At 41.5% G+C, this 9,108-nt stretch overlaps 1 pseudogene; it reads right to left on the minus strand.

The window, feature by feature from the left end:
- Window positions 1–1,683: 1,683 nt before the first annotated feature.
- On the minus strand, window positions 1,684–1,835 carry LOC142356039 (5.8S ribosomal RNA; annotated as a pseudogene).
- Window positions 1,836–9,108: the final 7,273 nt, after the last annotated feature.

The following is a 9,108-nucleotide window of genomic DNA, read 5'->3' on the forward strand; positions in this document are numbered from 1 at the left end:
GTAGTTGATTGTCTCTTAATTGGTTCACTGACCAATATGAGACAGAAACCGATTCAGCAGTTTTGTTCGCTACTACTATCAAACACAGGTCGAAGTTTCCATTCAGTCATTAATTCCAACTTTCAAATGTTGTTGTTTCAGCTTTCGCTTACTAGAAGCAACATAATACTCGCTGCAATACAGACCTCGGGAAACCCTCACCGTGAATAAGGTTCACTCACATATTTCACTACATTTTGCGTGGGATTGGAGATGAGGCTACTCGTTCTTGCTCAGTACTAGGCTGAAAATTAACGAAACTTCGTTACAAACGTTCACATGTTGATGTTTCCGCTTTCGCGTACTCGAAACAACATAATACTAGTCTTTGTAATTTAGTTTCATAATTTCAACTGTTCTCATGCAGAATTTTTGCTCATTCTTATCCCAAATTTTGACCTGGCTACTAGTTACACTCCTTGTACTTATTGCAAAATGACCACAAATTTCAACAGCTTTCACATGTTGCTGTTTCGGCTTTCGCTTACTACAGTCAACATAATACTCGTTGCAAAATAAGTGCTCGGCATCTGCAATTTTCCAAAGACGAAGTTTCGCCAGTTCAATTTTCGCTCGCCAATTATGGCTACTAATTCACACGGTACTGAGCTCAACAACATTAAATTTGTTCAGCAAGACTTTCACATGTTGATGTTTTGGCTTTCGCCTACTAGAAGCAACATAATACTCGTCTTGTTAGCTCATTCAATGAGAATAGCTTTTCCCGTTGAGAATTTTTGCCTTCAATTGGCGTTGTAGTGAGTTTGGCTACTCAGATCACCAAATACTTGTGACAATTCGAACCAGAAATGTTTTCAATTTTCACATGCTGATGTTTCGGATTCAACCTACTAGAAGCAGCATAATACTTGTATTCAACAATTTCTGTATCAAATCCCAGTTTTCTCTGGTGCATCTTTGCCAAACTATTCCAAACTGCCTGAGTCTGAATACCAATTACAGGTACTAGTAAATGCACGTTACTAAGGACTATATAGTTCTAGGTTACTGTACACAACGACGTTCACATGTTGATGTTTCAGCTGCCGCTTACTAGAAACAACATAATACTTATCGTGCATACCTTTCCATAACTTGTCCTTTTCAGATGCATTAGTTTCCCTTTGTCTTGGCTTCTACAGTCAGACTGGCTACTAGTAACAGCACAGTACTAATCACATATCGTTCTACAGTTTGCAGACAACTTTCACATGTTGATGTTTCAGCTTTCGCCTACTAGAAACAACATAATACTCGCTGTATACATTTGTAGTTCTCTATGTAACTTTCATGTGAAGAAGTTTCGCCAGTCTTTTTGACTGTCTCAAATCTGAGTCATGCTTAGGCTACTAGTTGCTTCATAGTACTTATCGCCTCGAGATCATTGAACAAAACTTGATTTTCACATGTTGCTGTTTCAGCTTCCGCTTACTAGAAACAACATAATACTAGTCTCATTAAGTTCCGTCTCTTTGCAATTTTCTTATGAAGAAAATTCGCCATCACAATGACTCCAGCAGTTCTTGATCAAGGAATGCAATCATTGATCAGAATGCTATTATTTGAATCGGTTCTGCTTTAAGTGTTCCAATTTTATTGGAAGCACCAACAATAGAACATCAATGTGTTCAATCGAGAGTTATATAACCCTGAATCGGACGCAGTCAACAGCCGAAGCCGAGACCGCCTTTTGCGTTAGAGAGGTCGGTAAACAAATCTTGCGATTCATACCGAATTAACACATATAGCTGTGCTCCTCTTCGTAAAGCGAGCCAAGTGATCCCCTGTTGAAGGATGTATTTGGACCAATCTAGTAGCATTTGGTTTCCAACAAGCTCTCCCAAGTTAGCTTACTTATTGGGCTTTTCAACCAATTCGGTTGGCTACAAGCATCATCAAAGTACTAGCCACAGTTTGATCGCAAAATTCTACGACTTTCACATGTTGATGTTTCGGCTTGCGCTTAGCCTACTATAAGCAACATAATACTAGTCATATCATAGAGCGTGATCAGCTTGTGACGTTCTCATGATGAAGTTTCACCAACAGTGTCTCACTTCGAGCTTAAATCCAGCTACTAGTAACTACACAGTACTGACTGCAACGATAACTTTTATCTATACCTTTCACATGCTGCGCTTTCGGCCAGGGCCTACTAACGTCAACATAATACTCGATATAAACTTTTGTTCATGATGCAGCTTCCCCATGCAGAAGTTTCGCCTTCAAATGCTCTCTTGGCCATATGACGTAAGAAAAGGTTACTAGTAACATCACAGTACTAGCCACAGTTTGATTGCAAAATTCTACGACTTTCACATGTTGATGTTTCGGCTTGCGCTTAGCCTACTAGAAGCAACATAATACTAGTCATATCATAGAGCGTGATCAGCTTGTGACGTTCTCATGATGAAGTTTCACCAACAGTGTCTCATTTCGAGCTTAAATCCAGCTACTAGTAACTACACAGTACTGACTGCAACGCTAACTTTTATCTATACCTTTCACATGCTGCGCTTTCGGCCAGGGCCTACTAACGTCAACATAATACTCGATATAAACTTTTGTTCATGATGCAGCTTCCCCATGCAGAAGTTTCGCCTTCAAATGCTCTCTTGGCCATATGACGTAACACAAGGTTACTAGTAACATCACAGTACTAGCCACAATTTGATCGCAAAATTCTACGACTTTCACATGTTGATGTTTCGGCTTGCGCTTAGCCTACTATAAGCAACATAATACTAGTCATATCATAGAGCGTGATCAGCTTGTGACGTTCTCATGATGAAGTTTCACCAACAGTGTCTCACTTCGAGCTTAAATCCAGCTACTAGTAACTACACAGTACTGACTGCAACGATAACTTTTATCTATACCTTTCACATGCTGCGCTTTCGGCCAGGGCCTACTAACGTCAACATAATACTCGATATAAACTTTTGTTCATGATGCAGCTTCCCCATGCAGAAGTTTCGCCTTCAAATGCTCTCTTGGCCATATGACGTAAGAAAAGGTTACTAGTAACATCACAGTACTAGCCACAGTTTGATTGCAAAATTCTACGACTTTCACATGTTGATGTTTCGGCTTGCGCTTAGCCTACTAGAAGCAACATAATACTAGTCATATCATAGAGCGTGATCAGCTTGTGACGTTCTCATGATGAAGTTTCACCAACAGTGTCTCATTTCGAGCTTAAATCCAGCTACTAGTAACTACACAGTACTGACTGCAACGCTAACTTTTATCTATACCTTTCACATGCTGCGCTTTCGGCCAGGGCCTACTAACGTCAACATAATACTCGATATAAACTTTTGTTCATGATGCAGCTTCCCCATGCAGAAGTTTCGCCTTCAAATGCTCTCTTGGCCATATGACGTAACACAAGGTTACTAGTAACATCACAGTACTAGCCACAATTTGATCGCAAAATTCTACGACTTTCACATGTTGATGTTTCGGCTTGCGCTTAGCCTACTAGAAGCAACATAATACTAGTCATATCATGGAGCGTGATCAGCTTGTGACGTTCTCATGATGAAGTTTCACCAACAGTGTCTCATTTCGAGCTTAAATCCAGCTACTAGTAACTACACAGTACTGACTGCAACGATAACTTTTATCTATACCTTTCACATGCTGCGCTTTCGGCCAGGGCCTACTAATGTCAACATAATACTCGATATAAACTTTTGTTCATGATGCAGCTTCCCCATGCAGAAGTTTCGCCTTCAAATGCTCTCTTGGCCATATGACGTAACACAAGGTTACTAGTAACATCACAGTACTAGCCACAATTTGATCGCAAAATTCTACGACTTTCACATGTTGATGTTTCGGCTTGCGCTTAGCCTACTAGAAGCAACATAATACTAGTCATATCATAGAGCTTGATCAGCTTGTGACATTCTCATGATGAAGTTTCACCAACAGTGTCTCATTTTGAGCTTAAATCCAGCTACTAGTAACTACACAGTACTGACTGCAACAATAACTTTTATCTATACCTTTCACATGCTGCGTTTTCGGCCAAGGCCTACTAACGTCAACATAATACTCGATATAAAATTTTGATCATGATGCAGCTTTCCCATGCAGAAGTTTCGCCTTCAAATGCTCTCTTGGCCATATGACGGAACACCAGGTTACTAGTAACATCACAGTACTAGCCACAGTTTGATTGCAAAATTCTACGACTTTCACATGTTGATGTTTCGGCTTGCGCTTAGCCTACTAGAAGCAACATAATACTAGTCATATCATAGAGCGTGATCAGCTTGTGACGTTTCTCATGATGAAGTTTCACCAATAGTGTTTCATTCGAATTGGTTCTGCTTTAAGCTCTCCAATTGTTTTGGATGAACCAGTTTTGCCCTTCGAAGCCACTTTTGTGAGCTTTTGTGGGTCTTTACCAAGAGGATATACCTCAAGGCCTCTTTCAATTCCTTTAAGTTCTTTCAACTCCTTTACAGTTTCTAGGTTCACATAGCTGCAAACCTTATTTCTAGTTTTAAGTCTGGCCAACTTGGGGAGAGTTGGTGCAGACCGTGACCAATTCTAGTAGGATGCCACAACAAGAATGTGATCAACTTAGCTTGTCGATGAACCTGCCCCACATTCAAACAACTCTATCGCCTTTTCCTCGTATAGTTATATGCGAGGGCCTCTCATAGAGAGCGCTGTTAGCAACCTTTTCCACATAGACGATAAAGTTGTGAGTGTTTTGCACATGGCTGTTGTCATCACCACGTGACGAGTCAACTCAGCTTGACTCTCTACACTCCGACAAGCTTTGCACATACGCCTTTAGTTCAGTATGTGTCTTTAATCTGACTCCGGTGCCTCAAGCCGGAAAAATTGTCAGATTATGATCATTATCGGTTAGTCATCCCGATGCAAGATCGTATCGTACTGTCTTTGTCTACCTCCAGATTCCGAAGAACAGGAGGAGACTCTCCCAGACCTACATATCTGGGAGAATGTTCAGAGGGCGAGAAGCTGTGGATTACTCTCCCCTAAGAACTGACTAAACTTTACCCTCGTCCAAGGTAAGTTTATTTTAGCTAGCCTTCTATGTAAAGGATCTGAGGCTAAGCTGTGTTTTTTCGAGCCTTTGGCTCGGAGCAAGTTCAGTGGGCGCCCCGAGTAGCTCAACTCTTTCCCACTGAACAGCGCAACGCTCTGTCACTCGCTGGGATTTTTGCGTGTCGGTTCTAACCACGCGACTTGTGGACCTTTTTAGGCCTTTCTCATTCACAAGTCTATAGCTGGGCTTCTATAACCCAGCTTCTGAGATCTAGATAGCTGCAGTTCTGCTAGGCTGCTTTTGCTAACTAGTCTCCCTTTAAGCAGTCCCTTGCCATGACTGCTGAACTATGTATCCACACAAGTAGTTTTTGAGCTCGATACATAATTCGAGATTGGTTGCCAAGCAATCTCTAGCGACAGAGCGTCATGCGCACTACAGACATGGCCTCTACCAGCAGCCATGCCCGAAGGAATCAATCACTGATCCTTCCGCAGGTTCCCCTACGGAAACCTTGTTACGACTTTTACTTCCTCTAGACAATTAAGCTCGATCCGCTTCATCCCGTTGCCGGAGACCGAAGTCCCAACAGTAGGAATTTGCAATTCTTGCTTAACTATCCAATCAGTAGTAGCGACGGGCGGTGTGTACAAAGGGCAGGGACGTAATCCCTATGAGTTGTTGACTCATAAGTACCAGGAATTCCTGGTTCACGTCTGCAAGTTACAACAGACGATCCCCTTGAAGCGCTGTACTTTTCTCTGATTGCCCAGTCCATTTCGGACCAAGGGCTGAGTACTCAATCTAAAAGTACACAGTGTAGCGCGCGTGCAGTCCAGAACATCTAAGGGCATCACAGACCTGTTATAGCCTCACTTCATCTGCGGTATTTAATTCCGCATAGTTCCTCTAAGAAGTGTTTGAATTCACATATAGTGAATTTCATTATTTAGATGGAGAAGATCTCGTTCGTTATCGGAATTAACCAGACAGATCACTCCACTAACTAAGAACGGCCATGCACCACCGCCCATATAATCATGAAAGATATTCAATCTGTCAATCCTTAAGATGTCTGGACCGGGTGAGTTTTCCCGTGTTGAGTCAAATTAAGCCGCAGGCTCCACTCCTGGTGGTGCCCTTCCGTCAATTCCTTTAAGTTTCGATTTTGCAACCATACTTCCCCCGGAACCAATAAACTTTGGTTTCCCGGTTAATCTCTTGCCAAGTCAAGATCGACTTTGACAAATTGTAGGTTGGTATAGTTTTATGGTCAGAATTACGAGGGTATCTAATCCTCTTCAATACTCTGACTTTCGTTCTTGATTAATGAAAACATTCTTGGCAAATGCTTTCGCAGTAGTTTGTCTTGCCACGATCCAAGAATTTCACCTCTAACGTAGCAATACAAATGCCCCCGTCTGTTCCTTTCAATCATTACCGCACTCAGCCAACCGGCATCAATCGAGTAGCGGGTCATTCTCCATTATTCCATGCTTTATTATTCGATCCCAAAGGATGCTTTGAACACTCTAATTTTCTCAGGGTGAAAACACCGTTTCCACAGTTCGTCACATTTAAGTGCAAACTATTTCTTCGATGCGAAGGATGAGCGGAACGAGTCAACAGATTTAACTGAAGACCATGTTGCCGTTCTACTCAAACAGATCCAACTATGAGCTTTTTAAACGCAGCAACTATTGCATACGCTTGTAGAGGCTGGTATTACCGCGGCTGCTGGCACCAGACTTGCCCTCTACTCGTTCATCAATGGAGCTTTTAAGTCCATTCCATTCTGATTACAAACCATAAAGGTTCATATCATTATTTCTAGTCACTACCTCCTCGTGCGGAGAGTGGGTAATTTGCGTGCCTGCTGCCTTCCTTGGATGTGGTAGCCGTTTCTAAGGCTCCCTCTCCGGAATCGAACCCTGATTCCCCGTTACCCGTCACAACCATGGTAGTCCGTTACACTACCATCATAGGTTGATAGGTCAGAAATTCGGAAGTTCCGTCCCCAAGCCGAAGCTATCTGGGATCTTTCAGTTACTAGGACTCATCACGGGATGTGTCTGTACTTAGCAAATCACCCGGTGTAGTCTTGTAAAAGTCTCCGACAGTGTCGGACAATCAGCATGCATTAGCTGCAGGGTTACCGCAGTTATTCATTTAGCTTGCAAATCAACTAATAGATAGTAACTGATTTAATGAGCCATTCGCGGTTCCACTTTTTCAAGCTTCGCTTGCACATGCATGGCTTAGTCTTTCAGACAAGCATATGGCAACTGACAGGATCAATCAGTTTTAATTGTACTTTGAACAATCTTTCGATTTGTTCGAATTTAGAAAGACATAGCCTTGCGGCCTCGTCAATCTTGCTTTGAGCTTTTTAAATCACGAAGAGTTTCAATGCATGCTTTGGCATGGCTACTAGTTACTACACAGTACTCTACACACTTAGAGTTACCCACGATTACACATTTCACATGCTGATGTTTCGGCTCGCGCGTACTAGAAACAGCATAATACTATGTGTACTGGTAGATAGCGCTCTGTGAGCATTTCCCATGAGCAGGTTTTGCCCTCCAAATCTCTGTTCTACTGTTACCAATACCGGCTAACAACTGTATCATACTAGGGAGAATTGACTCATGATTTAAAAACCAGATGTTCACATGTCGATGTTTCGGCTCTCGCCTACTAGAAACAACATAATACTAGTCTGTTAAAAATCTCAATCACGCCGCCTCTTCAGATACAGAAGTTTTACCTTTTATTGGTTAGAGAACAGCTTTCCAGCTGTCGACATGGTTACTAGTAACAACACCGTACTCAACACAAAAACTTTTCAACTTCACAACTTTCACATGCTGATGTTTCTGCTTTCGCATACTAGAAACAGCATAATACTTATTGTTTTGTCAAGTAATTTGTGTGTCTTTCCCATGTGAAGTTTCACCGGTCAACAATGTTTCCCTGACCAATTACGGCTACTAGTAGCTGTATAATACTAGGGAAAATGATTGAGGATTTAATATCAGATTTTCACATGTTGATGTTTCGGCTTTCGCCTACTAGAAACAACATAATACTAGTCTGCTAAGAAATCTCGCTCAAATTGCCTTTTCACATACAGAAGTTTCACCTTCTATTGGTTAGAGAACAGTTCTCAGCTGTCGACATGGTTACTAGTAACAACATCGTACTCAACACAAAAATTCTTCAACTTCACAACTTTCACATGCTGATGTTTCTGCTTTCGCGTACTAGAAACAGCATAATACTTATTGCTTTGTCAAGAAGTGTGTGTGTCTTTCCCATGCGAAAGTTTCACCGGTCAGCAATAATTGCCGTGTCCAATTAAGGTTACTCATAGCTGTATAATACTAGGGAAAATGATTGAGGATTTAATATCAGATTTTCACATGTTGATGTTTCGGCTTTCGCCTACTAGAAACAACATAATACTAGTCTGCTAATAAATCTCGCTCAAATTGCCTTTTCACATACAGAAGTTTCACCTCTTCTTGGTCACTGTACAGATGATGCTGTCTGTTCTTTATTTGGTTCTGCTTATTATAAGGAGGGGCATCACTCCTTCCTCCTTGGTTTGCATGCATTAAGCCTGCTTTGTGAAAAGCGTATCTTTCTAGCTTTTCTTCGCCTTACTCGAGTAGGACGATACAATCCAGACATTAGTCAGTCTTGGTGTAAAGTCACTGAGTATTATTCGGTTCTGCTTTATTCAGCAATATGCTGTATAATTGTTGTAATTTGCGAACATATTTGTTCTCAGTTCCGAACTACTAGCGACGACAGATTACCAGCGGTCATGAGCCATCAAGGTAGTTCTTTGGTGCATCAAGTAGAGAGGTGCCATCAAACAACACTTCCCTAATAATGCTACACACATAGAATTTGCTACAGTGCAGCTTTTTACTTTGCAAAATTTGCGCACAAATTTTGCATAGAATAAATGTTTTATCAAGATTTTTAGATCCCCTCCCTTGAGAGAACGTTACTCCTTTAAGTGAACA

Source organism: Convolutriloba macropyga, unplaced genomic scaffold (genome assembly GCF_964194025.1).
Source record: "Convolutriloba macropyga unplaced genomic scaffold, txConMacr16.3 SCAFFOLD_3968, whole genome shotgun sequence".
NCBI classification, from domain to species: Eukaryota; Metazoa; Xenacoelomorpha; order Acoela; family Convolutidae; genus Convolutriloba; species Convolutriloba macropyga.